Source organism: Schistocerca serialis, chromosome 1 (assembly GCF_023864345.2).
Source record: "Schistocerca serialis cubense isolate TAMUIC-IGC-003099 chromosome 1, iqSchSeri2.2, whole genome shotgun sequence".
NCBI classification, from domain to species: domain Eukaryota; kingdom Metazoa; phylum Arthropoda; class Insecta; order Orthoptera; family Acrididae; genus Schistocerca; species Schistocerca serialis.
The window spans coordinates 932,732,021-932,747,277 of NC_064638.1; positions in this window are offsets into that span (position 1 = coordinate 932,732,021).

Sequence of the window (15,257 nt, forward strand, 5' to 3'; positions counted from 1 at the left end):
GTTTCTTAGGCACAAAGTCAACCCAGATATATGCATAAGCTGAGGATGTAGCAATTGTTACCAGAATAAGAGCTTCATTATAAAGAACAATAAGTGAGCTTAAAGAAGCTACACTACCTAGAGGCCTTGCTATTAATAAAATGAAGACTGAGAACATGAATTTCACCAGGAAGGAAAATAATAACGTAGATAAACTATCAGCAGCAAGTTTCAATTTTGAACATGTGCAGAACTTTGACTATCTGGGATCTAATATTAATAAGACAAATTCCATCTCAAGTGAAATAAAACTGAGCATGCTAAGGGGTAACATATGTTTCCATACGCTTAAGAAGTCGTTGGTCTCCAGTTTATTAAACTGGTAGATGAAACTTCAGATTTAAAGGTCATGATGCGGCTAGTTGTAGCCTACGGATGTGAGACATGGACACTAACGTATATTCATGAGCATCATCTGAGGATATTTGAACGCAGGATACTGCGCAAGATCTATGGGGCAGTTCGGGATAACAATAGTTTCTGGAGGTATAGTACGATCATTGAGCTGGATCATACACTATGTAATCAAAAGTATCCGGACACCCCCAAAAACATACGTTTTTCATATTAGGTGCATTGTGCTGCCACCTGCTGCCAGGTACTCAATATCAGCGACCTCAGTAGTCTTTAGTCATCGTGAGAGAGCAGAATGGGTTGCTCCGCGGATCTCACGGACTTCGAACGTGGTCAGGTGATTGGGTGTCACTTATGTCATACGTCTGTACGCGAGATTTCCACACTCCTAAACATCCCTAGGTCCATTGGTTCCGATGTGATAGTGAAGTGGAAATGTGAAGGGACACGTAAAGCACAACAGCGTATAGGCCGACCTCGTCTGTTGACTGACAGAGACGGCCGACAGTTGCAGAGAGTCGTAATGTGCAATAGGCAGACATCTACCCAGAACATCACACAGAAATTCCAAACTGCATCAGGATCCACTGCAAGTACTATGACAGTTAGGCGGGAGATGAGAAAACTTGGATTTCATGGTCGAGCGGCTGGTCATAAGCCACACATCACGCCGGTAAATGCCAAACGACACCGCGCTTGTTGTAAGGAGCGTAAACATTGGACGATGGTTCAAATGGCTCTGAGCACTATGGGGCTTAACATCTGAGGTCATCGGTCCCCTAGAACTTAGAACTACTTAAACGTAACTAGCCTAAGTACATCACACACATCCATGCCCGAGGCAGGATTCGAGCATGCGACTGTAGCAGTCGCGCGGTTCCGGACTGAAGCGTCTAGAACCTCTCGGCCACCGCGGCCGACCTTGGACGATGGAACAGTGGAAAATCGTTGTGTGGAGTGACGAATAACGGTACACAATGTGGCGATCCGATGTCAGGTTGTTGGTATGGCGAATGCCCGGTGAACGCCATCTGGTAACGTGTGTAGTGCCAACAGTAACATTCGGAGGAGATGGTCTTATGGTGTTGTCGTGTTTTTCATGGAGGGGTTTGCACCCCTTGTTGTTTTGCGTGGCACTATCACAGTACAGGCCTACATTAATGTTTTAAGCATCTTCTTGCTTCCCGCTGTTGAAGAGCAGTTCCGGGATGGCGACTGCTTCTTTCAACACGATCGAGCACCTGTTTATGTTGAAATGTGTGTGAAGTCCTAACGGACCATAATGCTGAGGTCATCGGTCCCTAGACTTACACACTAATTAAACTAACTTATGCTACGACCAACACACACCAACACACCCATGTCCGAAGGACTCGAAGCTCCGGCGGGAGGGGCCACGCAATCCATGACATGGCGTCTTAAACAGTGCGGTCACTTCAGGCAGCCACCTGTTCATAATGCACGGCTTGTGGCGGAGTGGTTACACGACAACAACATCCCTGTAATTTACTGGCCTGCACAGAGTCCTGACCTGAATCCTATAGAACACCTTTGGGATGTGTTGGAACGTCGACTTCGCGCCAGGTCTCACCGACAGACTTCGATACCTCTCCTCAGTGCAGCACTCCGTGAAAAATGGTGTGCCATTTCCCAAGAAACCTTCCAGCACTTGATTGACCGTATGCTTGCGAGAGTGGAAGCTATCATCAAGGCTAAGGATAGGCCAGCACCGAACTGAATTCCAGCATTACCGATGGAGGGCGCCACGAACTTGTAAGTCATTTTCAGCCAGATGTCCGTATACTTTTGATCACATAGTGTATTATAAGATTAATAAAAAGTGGGAGAATAGCCTGCCTTGCATCTCCACAGTGTGGATACTGGAAGAACAACTAAATAGACTTCTGACTGGAGGCCAACTGGAAGAAGACAGAAAAGAAAGCCACGAAAGCGGAGGACAGAATCAAAGGATGGTGGAAAGCGTGCTGGAGAGGGTAGAATGGAGGAAACTTGTTGAAGAAGGCTAAGACCCACTCGTGTTTGTAACGCGATGAGAAGAAAAAGAGACATGGTCCAATTTAATTCAGGAGAGTCACACAGAAGCATTGTCATGTTCGACTGCACTCTAAATCACAAGGAAGAAAGGAAACAACTGTACATCAATAAAATGTGAAATAAAATGTCACGACAAAAATTAAATGTGATTCAGACATAAGGAAATCAAAACTTTTCGCCTCAACTGAGCTATACAAAGTGATTTATTTCAGAGTGTGCAAGCTCTAGGGATTGATCGATGAGAGGATGCGGAATAAAAAAGGGCTAATGAAGTTATGTCCGGAAATGCATGGTTTCCATGATGGAGACCATTTATTCAGTCACACATTGTTACAGAGACTGCGATCTAATACGCGCTGCACCATGCAGCCACAGTTACAGTATGTGCTGAAAATTGTTTCCAAGTGCCTTAACACATGCCTATATGCGCCGCAGCCTGTTCTGTCTTACACGTTTACAATGGCCAGGCTGCATCGGAACAGTGTCAAAGGCAGCACGAATACGCTGCTCCAGTGGTTCCACATCTGGAATGGGCTCTGCATACATGATAGCTTTGAGATGGCCCCATAACCAGAAATCGCACGTTCTAAGATCCGATGAACGTGTAAGCCATGCAACTAGAACCACCCTCGTCAAAGCCATCGACCAGGGAAGACAAGATTGACATGCGACCGGACGTTAACGGTGAAGTGGGCTGGAGCACCATCATGTAGGAGCCACATAATACTTCGAATCATCAGTGGCACTTCTTCCAGCAGGGGAGGCAAAGTCACTCGCAAGAAACGTCGAAAGTTCCGATCTGTTAGGTGACCTGGAAGGAAGACCGGTCCCAAAATACGGTCGTCAATTATCCCGGACCACATATTCCGTCTGCACCGATGCTGATGATGGGGGTTCAGCATACTATCTCACAGATGACTGTTATGAAAGTTGAAGACACCACTGCGCGTGAAGGTGGTCTCTTCTGTGATTAGGGTGGATGATGCAAATCCCGTAATCGTGGTTGCCTGGTGAAGAAACCAGAGACAAAACTGCTCCCGATGTAGAAAGTCTGTCGCCAGTAAGCCGCGCACACGCTGTTAGTGATAACGGCAGTAACAACTGTCATGGAGAACGTTCCACACAGTCGTCTGGTTTACACTGTAGTGGCAGGCCAACTGCCCGGTACTGACACGGCTGTCGCCTTCCTCAGTGCTAATCGCGTTTTCCTCCAAGTCTGACGTCCGAACATTTCGGGTACGGCCTTCATGATTTCCTGCTTCCTGAAAAGACCCTGTTTCAGACAAACGGCAAAACACTGTTGCAAACATTAAATGTATGAATGTGTGTGAAATCTTGTGGGACTTAACTGCTAAGATCATTAGACCCTAAGCTTACACACTACTTAACCTAAATTATCCTAAGGACAAACACACACACCCATGCCCGAGGGAGGACTCGAACGACCGCCGGGACCAGCCGCACAGTCCATGACTGCAGCGCCTAAGACCGCTCGGCTAATCCCGCGCGGCTGCAAACATTATATGCTGTGGTCGTTGTCGGCGGGGATAGGTCTCCTGATACTACGTTGCTGCCCGCCGCAGGTTGTCATTTGGCTTTCCGTGACATCATGCCGGCAAGCTCTCGATTCGAATACGGAACCATTGTGCACACACATCCATTGCGAGGTGAGTCAGCAAGAGAAGGGAATCGGACACAACATAACCAGTTCTGTGGCAAGAGAGGGTGCAAGGGCGTGACGTGTGGGAACAGTACCAACCCGAAAGAGAAAACCATGCATACTGTAGCTGTGGCTGCATGGCACAGCACGTATTAGACCGCAATCTCTGTCACTTAACAGTTTCGAGCATTGAAACCATGCATTTCAGGACAGAAGTTCATTATACCTTTTTTGTTCCGTATCCCCTCATCGATCAATCCCTGGAGTTTGTTCAGGATGGAAAAAACACAATGTAGATTCACTCTTGTGCACTTAAACACACAAAACTGTACAAGACAAATATTGTAATTTTCCTCGATTGATGCTGAATTATCCAGACTCAAATGCGGGAGAATGTACTTCGTATCGCGGGAACAATTAAGTCAATCACTGTGTCTCGCTCAACGTTTTCATTCCAGAGCTTTAAAACGAACTGCTGCTAGTTGTTTTACGTTATGCAGCTCAAGGAAAGTGGGCAATAAATTCTTTAACAGTCAGTGAAAGCAAAGAGACAGTAACAGAAGACGGCACAGGTACGAGGGAAGGCTCATCACTCTTAACTGTCACTGAACAGCGAAAGTTTCTCTACTATCACGGCTGATGAAGAACGTGCCATCGCAACAGAATACAGCTGCATTTGAGACCACAAAAAAACCTTCGTGAGTTGCGAACAACAATAAGTGAATTCGGTTTTTTTCTTATAGCAGCTTGGCTGTCCATTGCCAATTCCGTCATCATTTATCAGGTGCATCGGATAGGAAAATCAAGGCGTTTGACACGGCCAGCGGGAAAGAATTAATTTTCTTGTATTTGTTTTCTGTGGTAGCTTGTGGCGAGTATAAGGTACAGCATCACCCTTGAGAATAGGACGTAGTTCACTGTGAACAGATTTGCACCTTTTAGACAAATTCAACTGAATTCTCACATATCGGAAGGAATACAACGTAACTACAACGATCATATTGCAAAAACATTATTATGTATCGCTTTCACACTGAATGTGAATCATTTTAAAACTACATCTTCATCTAAACTCATACTCTGCAAACTACTTGCTGTGCGTAGCAGAGGTTACTTAACAATAGTAACAAATATGAGGATTTCTTCTCATTCCATTTGTGAAGTATTTTTGCTTAAATGCTTTGTGCCATCTATAATTAGTTAAATTTTGTCTTCACGGCCCCTATGTGAGCGATAGGTAGGAGGATTTGGAATACACCAATGCAAAAAAAGCAATGCACCACGAAGGAATTATCCGGGCCTGACGGAAATCCGTAGATGTGATTGACGTGTACAGACAAACGAATGATTACAATTTCAGAAAAACTGAATGATTCATGCAAGAGAAAGGGTTTCACAAATTTAGCAAGTCAGTAATCCGTTGGTGCCTCTCTGGCCCTTATCCAAGCTGTTACTCGGCTTGGCATTGATAGATGATGTCCTGAGCGATATTGTGCCAAATTATATGCAATTTTCGTGTTAGGTAGTCAAAATCCCGAACTGGTTTGAAGGCCCTACCCATACAGCTCTCAATGGGGGAGAGTTCCGGCGATCTCGCTGATCAAAGTGCGGTTTGGCAAGCACGAAGACAAGTCGTGGAAACTCTCGCCGTGTGTGGGTGGGCATTATCTTGCTGAAATGTAAGCCCAGAACATATTGCCATGAATGGCAATAGAACGGTGCGTAGAATATCATCGACGTAGTCGGTACTGTATGTCTATCGTGGATAACAGCCGAAGGGTCTTGCTATGAAAAGATATGGCATCCAAGACCACAACTCCTGGTTGTCGGGTCGTGTAGTGGGAGGCAGCCACGTTGGCTTCTTCCTGCTGTCCAGAGCGCCTCCAGACACGTGTTCGCTGGCTCAGTTCGAAGCGGGACTCATCGCTGAAGACAATTCTACTCCAGTAAACATGGCCTGGATTCTACTCCAGTAAACGAGACTCCAGGCCAATGATGTTTCTGGAGACGTCCCGGACAGCGGTGGGATACCAACCTGGCTGCCTTCCAGCTTACGGCCCGACAACCAGGAATGACGGTCTGGGGAGACATTTCTTTTCATAACAAGATGCCTTTGATTGTCATCTGTGGCACTCTTACAGCACAGCGGTACGTCGACGGTATTCTACGACCGGTTTTGTCTCCACTCATTGCATGCCTTCTGGGCTTACATTTCAGCAAGGCAATGTCCGCCCGCACACGGCGAGAGTTTTTACTGCTTCTCTTCGTACTTACCAAACCCTACCTTGGCCAGTAAGGTTACCGGATCTCTTCTCAATTGGAAACGTTTGCAGCATTATGGGCGGAACCCTCCAATCGGCGCGGGGTTTTGATTATCTCTCCCCCCCCCCCCCCCCCCAATTGCACGTAATGTCGCACGATATCCCTCCGGAGGACGTCCAAAAACTCTATCAATCAATACCGAGCCGAAAAAATGCTTGCGTAAGGGCCAGAGATGTACCAGCGCGTCATTGACTTGCAAAAGTTCTGTAGATGTTTCTCTTGAAGAAATAGTCCAATTTTTCTGAAATTGTAATCAGCTGTTTGTCTGTACATATACATTTCATCTACCGATTTCTATCCCATTCTGATAATTCCTTCGTGGCGCGTCTTTTGTTTTGTCTTAGAGTGTGCATTACTATATTACTCAGTCAATATCAGTTAGTGAAACTTGATCAGCATGCTTTGGCGAGATAGTTGGCGTAGGTCTACAAGCATCTGCCAGTGAAGGTTTTTCAGCATTTCCGTTGCACTGTGCCTTGAGGCAAACTTGACAAATTCGTGTTGCCCTTTTTTTGTATACATTCAGTATCCTGCTGTCAACGCTATTTGGTATGGGTTCCAACCTTCTTTAGTGAGGATTGAGCCTATGTAATCAGACTATTTCATGTCCTAACAAATTGCTACTCATTGGTGGTTGTGTGAATTAACTAATCACTCTCGCTGTTCTTACGAGTCATAGTATACTACCTTCCTGCGTTTTGTGAAGTATGCAATTTTACTTTCTGAACATTTAAAGCGAACTGTCACTATGAGTAACACTTTTGAAATCCTATCACGATTTGAGTGAATATTTGTACACTTTCTTTCGGAAAATATAGATTCCACAACATTTCTCCAGCGCACGCCTAAGACTACTTTTATATCGTTCGATGTCTCTCTGTCGATTATTTCATGCTGTCTTCTCTCTACCAAGAACCCTGAATCTGGTCACATATTTCGTTGGAACCCCCATACTGTACTTTCGTGCCATCACCGCGCCATCAGCTGTACATTTACGTTTTAACAAGTCGAGCCTGCTGTCTGTATTTTCTATCGAAGTTCGAGCATCACTCTTCTTATCATGCAAATCATTTCTTGGACTGAAACTTAACATCATCACAGTCCTGTGTCACCAAGACTTACCATTCGCCAGCAACGACTTCTGCACCGGATCATTTAAATTTTTAAAGCTTGCAGGAATTTAAAGATCAAGTGACGAAAGAGAATTTTCATTTTTATTGTAAATTCAAAAGTTTACAGCTCAAAGCTATTGTAATTATTATCCTCTTGTTGTCGTCGATGTTATGTGTCTTACTACTTAACTAATATTCAAGTCACATCGTTCATACACTCCTGGAAATTGAAATAAGAACACCGTGAATTCATTGTCCCAGGAAGGGGAAACTTTATTGACACATTCCTGGGGTCAGATACATCACATGATCACACTGACAGAACCACAGGCACATAGACACAGGCAACAGAGCATGCACAATGTCGGCACTAGTACAGTGTATATCCACCTTTCGCAGCAATGCAGGCTGCTATTCACCCATGGAGACGATCGTAGAGATGCTGGATGTAGTCCTGTGGAACGGCTTGCCATGCCATTTCCACCTGGCGCCTCAGTTGGACCAGCGTTCGTGCTGGACGTGCAGACCGCGTGAGACGACGCTTCATCCAGTCCCAAACATGCTCAATGGGGGACAGATCCGGAGATCTTGCTGGCCAGGGTAGTTGACTTACACCTTCTAGAGCACGTTGGGTGGCACGGGATACATGCGGACGTGCATTGTCCTGTTGGAACAGCAAGTTCCCTTGCCGGTCTAGGAATGGTAGAACGATGGGTTCGATGACGGTTTGGATGTACCGTGCACTATTCAGTGTCCCCTCGACGATCACCAGTGGTGTACGGCCAGTGTAGGAGATCGTTTCCCACACCATGATGCCGGGTGTTGGCCCTGTGTGCCTCGGTCGTATGCAGTCCTGATTGTGGCGCTCACCTGCACGGCGCCAAACACGCATACGACCATCATTGGCACCAAGGCAGAAGCGACTCTCATCGCTGAAGACGACACGTCTCCATTCGTCCTCCATTCACGCCTGTCGCGACACCACTGGAGGCGGGCTGCACGATGTTGGGGCGTGAGCGGAAGACGGCCTAACGGTGTGCGGGACCGTAGCCCAGCTTCATGGAGACGGTTGCGAATGGTCCTCGCCGATACCCCAGGAGCAACAGTGTCCCTAATTTGCTGGGAACTGGCGGTGCGGTCCCCTACGGCACTGCGTAGGATCCTACGGTCTTGGCGTGCATCCGTGCGTCGCTGCGGTCCGGTCCCAGGTCGATGGGCACGTGCACCTTCCGCCGACCACTGGCGACAACATCGATGTACTGTGGAGACCTCACGCCCCACGTGTTGAGCAATTCGGCGGTACGTCCACCCGGCCTCCCGCATGCCCACTATACGCCCTCGCTCAAAGTCCGTCAACTGCACATACGGTTCACGTCCACGCTGTCGCGGCATGCTACCAGTGTTAAAGACTGCGATGGAGCTCCGTATGCCACGGCAAACTGGCTGACACTGACGGCGGCGGTGCACAAATGCTGCGCAGCTAGCGCCATTCGACGGCCAACACCGCGGTTCCTGGTGGGTCCGCTGTGCCGTGCGTGTGATCATTGCTTGTACAGCCCTCTCGCAGTGTCCGGAGCAAGTATGGTGGGTCTGACACACCGGTGTCAATGTGTTCTTTTTTCCATTTCCAGGAGTGTATTTACATTTTATTTTGTGGGGTGCATTCGTTTCGTAGAACACTTATGATACCTTTCCTTTAGATGGGTATGACCTGTGGTTTGCCCCAAGCTCTGGGTATAGTTTTTTTGTTCGAGGAATCTACGTTACATTATGGTTAACGCTTTACTTGGTACTGTTGCTCTCAAGCAGCATAAAAATTGCGAACTGTTTTCTGCAACATGTTGTGAGTTTCGTCCTTGGATGGGTAATAGTGCTTGCTGGCAACGCTTCAGCTATCACACACAACGACGTCCTGTTGTCTCAGTGAAAAGTATCTGGCCAGTGTGCATCTTGACACTTCGGAAGGTTGTGTGAACATAGTAGTTTCTTTAAATTTTGTGACGCTGTGTTTTCTTTTGCTAATGAAAGGGAAGTGGAAATCTGGAAGGTGAGTTTTTCTACAAATATGCTGGCGAATTCTTACCTGGGTTATGGCAAATCGGCTTACCTTTCCTAGGAAGAGGAAGACAGACTTTGACTACTGGATTTACAACAAGACCAGAAAAAGAAGAAAACAGCAGCTCTGGTGCCAATGCATGATGTGCGATACGATAGATTCGGCCACTGGCCAGAGTATGTGAAAAAGGGAAGATGTAGGCCCTGCCCTTAGGGATATTCAACCGTAAAATCTGGAAACTGTGGAATTATTGTGTGCTTTGTAGCAAAAGTTAGTTGTTTTAAAACATTTCCCATGAAACAGCGTAAAATGCAACCATTTTCTCCGTTACATGAACAACATAGTAGCATTTATATTGTAGCACCCGTGCTCCTTTCTTGGACAATAATACTTACAGACAACATACTCTATTTTCAAGAAAAAAAAGCATGTAAACGTGTTCGCATGATCATGTGCATCTAATTTAAGTAACTTAATATTTTGTCTTCACAGTAGTTCAATGTATCCCAAGTAAATGGTTAAAAGAGGCGTAGCTCAGCTGAAAATTCTGAGTAAAATTTGACGGGGTTTCCATTCTCTCTCTCTATGCCCTATGAATTGTTTTATATCTGTTGTGCAGTTGCCGCTGTTTCCATAGTAGGTTCTCAACAGAGATGTGTAACGGAGGAGATCCCTCCCACCACGACGAGCTTTACTAGGTACATATCCACTCAGTACTAAATCATTTATTCTTTCAAACTTAATCCATAGTTCTTCTCTATGCTTCAGCCCAGAGCTAAACCTTTCGAATTCCTCCTGAAGATATAATTGTACTGTATCTTTATCTAGTTTCCTTATCATATAAATCTTTGTAGTTATATTAGTTAATCTTTGCACTTTGGTAATTATTGTTGCATCAGTTACCTTGTGATCGCTGGTGCACGGGGACTTCGTCAAAGAGGTCAGGTGCATTTGTTGCTGTAAGGTTAAACATATTTCCACCCTAAGTGTGTTTGCGAAACATCTATTCCAAGTACTTTTCAGAGAAAGCATGTAGAACTGTTCCGCCAGACGTGTTGCAACAGGCACCACTTACAAAACTTTGAGGATCCCAATAGACTATTGGATGATATTGGTTTGAGGACGCACAGTGGCATAGTAATCAGTGGCGACTGTTGACTAATTTATGTCTCGTCCAACGATACCAGTACGATGGGGGTATATACCTGACTATATGTATTTTGCGAAGAAACGATCCTTTGTCGAACGCTGTTTGCACAAACACCTTCACATAAACAGACTACAAGTTTACTGGATTGTTCATCTTCGTAACGTACCATGCGCAATACTGATAAAGTAGTGTTGTGTAATTTGAAAATGTCAACCTCAAGAGATATCAGATCTCTGCAAGATACGTTGTTCCTTCGACGTTATGACAGGTGTTACAACACACTGGTGTGAGAAAACGTGACCATAAAAATATCGGGAAGTGCTGCCGGAGCAAAAGAGACCGGGTGAGTCTTTGACCTGCTGGTGAAGTGCTTTCCTTTCTTCCGTGTACGTAATCGCCGTATCGAGCGCTATCCCGAAGCGCCGCTCCCGGAAGCTCTGCCTCGGCAGCCTTGCCAGCGGCCATCAGTAAGAAGAGCGGAGCGGGTGACGTAACGTAGGCTGGCTCGATCCCCACTACCTGTCGCCGCTACGGTTTCCATGTCTCTCTAGTCCAGACAACGTCATAGCTGTTCCTCGTTCGTAGACTGGTACCAGAAACTGTACTTCTGTTTTCTGTGTCACTTTGGGTCAGTTTTGCTATCTACGTCGTTACGTTAGGTTTACTGCTTGCTTTGGAAACTCTTACGAGGGAGATCTGTCAAGTTTGTTATATAATGCAGTAGTAGTAAATAATATTTTTGTTGTTGAAACAAATATTCATTTTGCGACATAATGCCTATCTAGCTAAATGCATTTAGTCTAACGAGTACACTTGGAGAGAAAAAAAAAATTTATCCGTGCATAATACTGGCAAACAGGTCATGTGACCTTTCATGAAATCGAGGCCTACTCCCCCGGCGTGGCTTAAAACCAGCGCACCTGTTGTCCCAGACTGCACTCCTGACCGTTACCTGAAACATTAAATTATTTTCCAATTGCAGTCTTAATTATCCTTGGCCTCGCTCTTGATCCCATTGATGGTGACCATGCGTGAGTAATATTAAGGACAGGAGGAGACAGTACAATTCTAATTATATAATGGTTGACGACAGACTCAGTCCGCCTCCGTAGTCACGTGAAGCCAACTGAGGAGCTACTTGACGGTGTAGCAGCGACTTCAGACCATGAAATTTGACAGCTACCGGGAGACTTACCCCATGCACCTCCACACCGCATTCACTAACGCCATTTACAGAGGAAGACACGGCGGCCGGTCGATACTGATGAGTCTAATAGAACCTGTAGAAGGAGTTCATGAGTTATTGACTCAATTACACAGATATACAGGATCATTTTGCTTAATGGGAACAAACTGCAGGAATCAATCCTGTGAGGATACGGAGCAACAAGGGTCACATGGAGATATGGCAGGAAATATGTCCAAACGGAAGTACACGCACTTGAAGGTGGAGATAAAACATCTTTGACAGTGTACCTTTCAGTGATTGAAAGGACACATGAGAACACACTAGATAAAAGAGAATGTTCTGTCTTTACTAATGTTTTAGTGATATGGTGGCAGGGAAAATTCAAAATCTGTGCCGCCTAAATGTGTGATTGGGGTAGATACTGTCGAGGTGAAATTTTCACTCTGCAGCGGAGTATGCGCTGATATGGAACTTCCTGGCAGATTAAAACTGTGTGCCGGTCCGAGACTCGAACTCGGGACCTTTGCCTTTCGCGGGCAAGTGCTCTACCAACTTTTTTTGTTTTTTGTTTTTTTTGTTTTTGTTGCATTTTGATCGTTATTGATCGTTGTGTTTGGTCGTTGCGGCACGTCTCATGGCTTAGCCACAGCCTGGGGCATGTTTCCAGAATGAAATTTTCACTCTGCAGCGGACTGCGCTACGAGGTATGCAGGAGAGCTTCTGCTAGGTTTGGAAGGTAGGAGACGAGGTACTGGCGGAATTAAAGCGGTGAGGACGGGTCGTGAGTCGTGCTTGTGTACCTCTGTTGGTAGAGCACTTGCCCGCGAAAGACAAAGGTCCCGAGTTCGAGTCTCGGTCCGGCACACAGTTTTAATCTGCCAGGAAGTTTCACTGTCGAGATGTCCCTGCGCGCCCTCATGCAGTAGCCACGTTACCCTTCGTACCACCAAAGGAATGTCTTCCAGCAGGGGAGGCAGGGTTACTTGAACAAAGTGGAAATACACTGAGGTGACAAAATTGATGGGACAGCGATATGTACAAATTGGATGGCAGTAGTATCGCGTACACAAGGTATAAAAGGGCAGTGCATAGGCGGAGCTGTCATTTGTGCTCAGGTGATTCATGTGAAAAGGTTTCCGACGTGATTATGGCCTCACGACGGCAAATAACAGATATTGAAACCGAAATGGTAGTCAGAGATAGACTCAAGGGACGTTTCATTTCGGAAATCGTTAGTAAATTCAATATTCAGAGATCCACAGTCTCAGTAATATGTCGAGGATGCCAAATTTGACACAGTAGCTATCCCCACGAAAAGCACAGTGGCCGTCGGCCTTCACTGAACGACTGATTGCAGCGGCAGTTGCGTAGAGTTGTCTATACTAACAGACAAGCATCACTGCTAGAAATAACCGCAGAACTCACTGTGGGACATACGACAAACGTATCCGCTAGGACAGTGCGGCGAAATTTTGCGCTAATGGGCCATAGCAGCAGACGGCCGGCGCGAGTATCTTTACCAACAGCACGACATCGCCTGCAGCGCCTCTCATGGGTTCGTCACCGTATCAGTTAGACTCTAGACGACTGAAAAACCGTGACCTGGCGAGATGAGTCCCGATTTCAGTTGGTAAGAGCTGATGGTAAGTTTCGAGTGTGGCGCAGAATCCACGAAGCCAGGGATCCAAGTTGTCAACAAGAATGCACTGTGCAAGCTGGTAGTGGCTCCATAATGGTGTGGGCGTGTTTACATGGAATGAACTGTGTCCTCTCGTCGAAGCGCACTGATCATTGGCTAGAAATGGTTATGTTCGGCTACTTGGAGACTATTTGCAACCGTTCATGGATTTCATGTTGCCTAACAACGATGGAACTTTTATGTATGACAATACGCCATGTCACCGAACCACAGTTGTTCGTAACTGGTTTGAAGAACATTCTGGACAATTCGAGCGAATTATTTGGCCTACCAGATCATCCGATATGAATTCCATCGAAAATTGATGGGACATAATCGACTTTTTGAGTCCATGCCACGTCGAGGTGCTGCACTATGATGTTCAAAAGGAGGTCTGACACAATATTAGGAGGTATCCCATGACTTTCGTCACCTGAGTGCATGCTTCGTTTGTGAGGCATTTTCGAAATGTGATAAGCCCAATTATGCGGTCACCCATCATCTCCGCCAACACATTGGGGCTAAATCGAGGATCATGGTTCAGTGCCGCCAGACCACCAAGAAACCAGCACAGGCAGAGTATTTCCACTTGCCTGGTGTATAGCCATGTGTGCTTTTAGTTACTGATGACTACACTGACAAAGATGATTTATCTCGACTTACAAGTGGGGTGTACCTTCTTTGGAATGTATCTTTCGTTCCTCACCCTCTGAGGGACCATTTCCAGCAGTTTTTCCCCTTTTAGCAAAATCATCCTGTATTATTTCACGGAGGCCCATGAACATGTTCACACAAAGGCTCATACATTTAATAAATTAGAAAACACGATAATGATCTGCTAAGGTGCTGTTTATATAGAGAAACATTCGTTAAAGGACAGGCAGACAATGCTCTCTTAATGAGGGAAAACAGCATGCAAGACATAATGGAACATAGGTGAATATAGGAATCAAACACGAAAATGAGAGCGATCGAGAGAAAGGGGAATCGAGAGAGACTTTGTCTAGAGACGGTGCACGAGAGAAGAACGTCGAAGGGTCGGGAAGCAATCGTAATTTCGAACTACTGGCGCATTTCCGATGTACAAGCAGACGTGAGTTGCGAACAATAGTTTTATCGACAAAACCGGCAACATTTCCTAAATTTCTGAGGCCTTACACACTCAGGTAAACTACTGTACGTCAATATGGCATGTGTTGCTAATAGAAGATGAACCAGAAAACTTAGTCGAAGATCTTCTAGTGATATTCAAAACTATTGCACTAAAAAAGAAAGAAAGAAAGAAAGAAAGAAAGAAAACAACAGTCGACTATCCAGAGATCGTCTAGTTTTTATAGCCAACCTAACTGAATTCATTTTATAGTTTTGGGAAGGCAATCCACACCGATTACGTTTACCAGACACACACTGCTGAAGATGCCTCACTGGTTTACTGAAAATTTTGTTCGTATGTCGGTCCATTGCCCTCAAAAATTTTGTGAAAGGAAGCATTGCCCGTAGTAGGCTGTACAACTATATCCATTATCCGTTGTGCGATTGGCCAATTTCAGCATTAAGTCATTTTCAAGTGCCTATGGAAAAGTCCTTCTATGTGAAACCATACGCGAAATAAGCCATCTGCATTACCATCTAAGAACCAAAT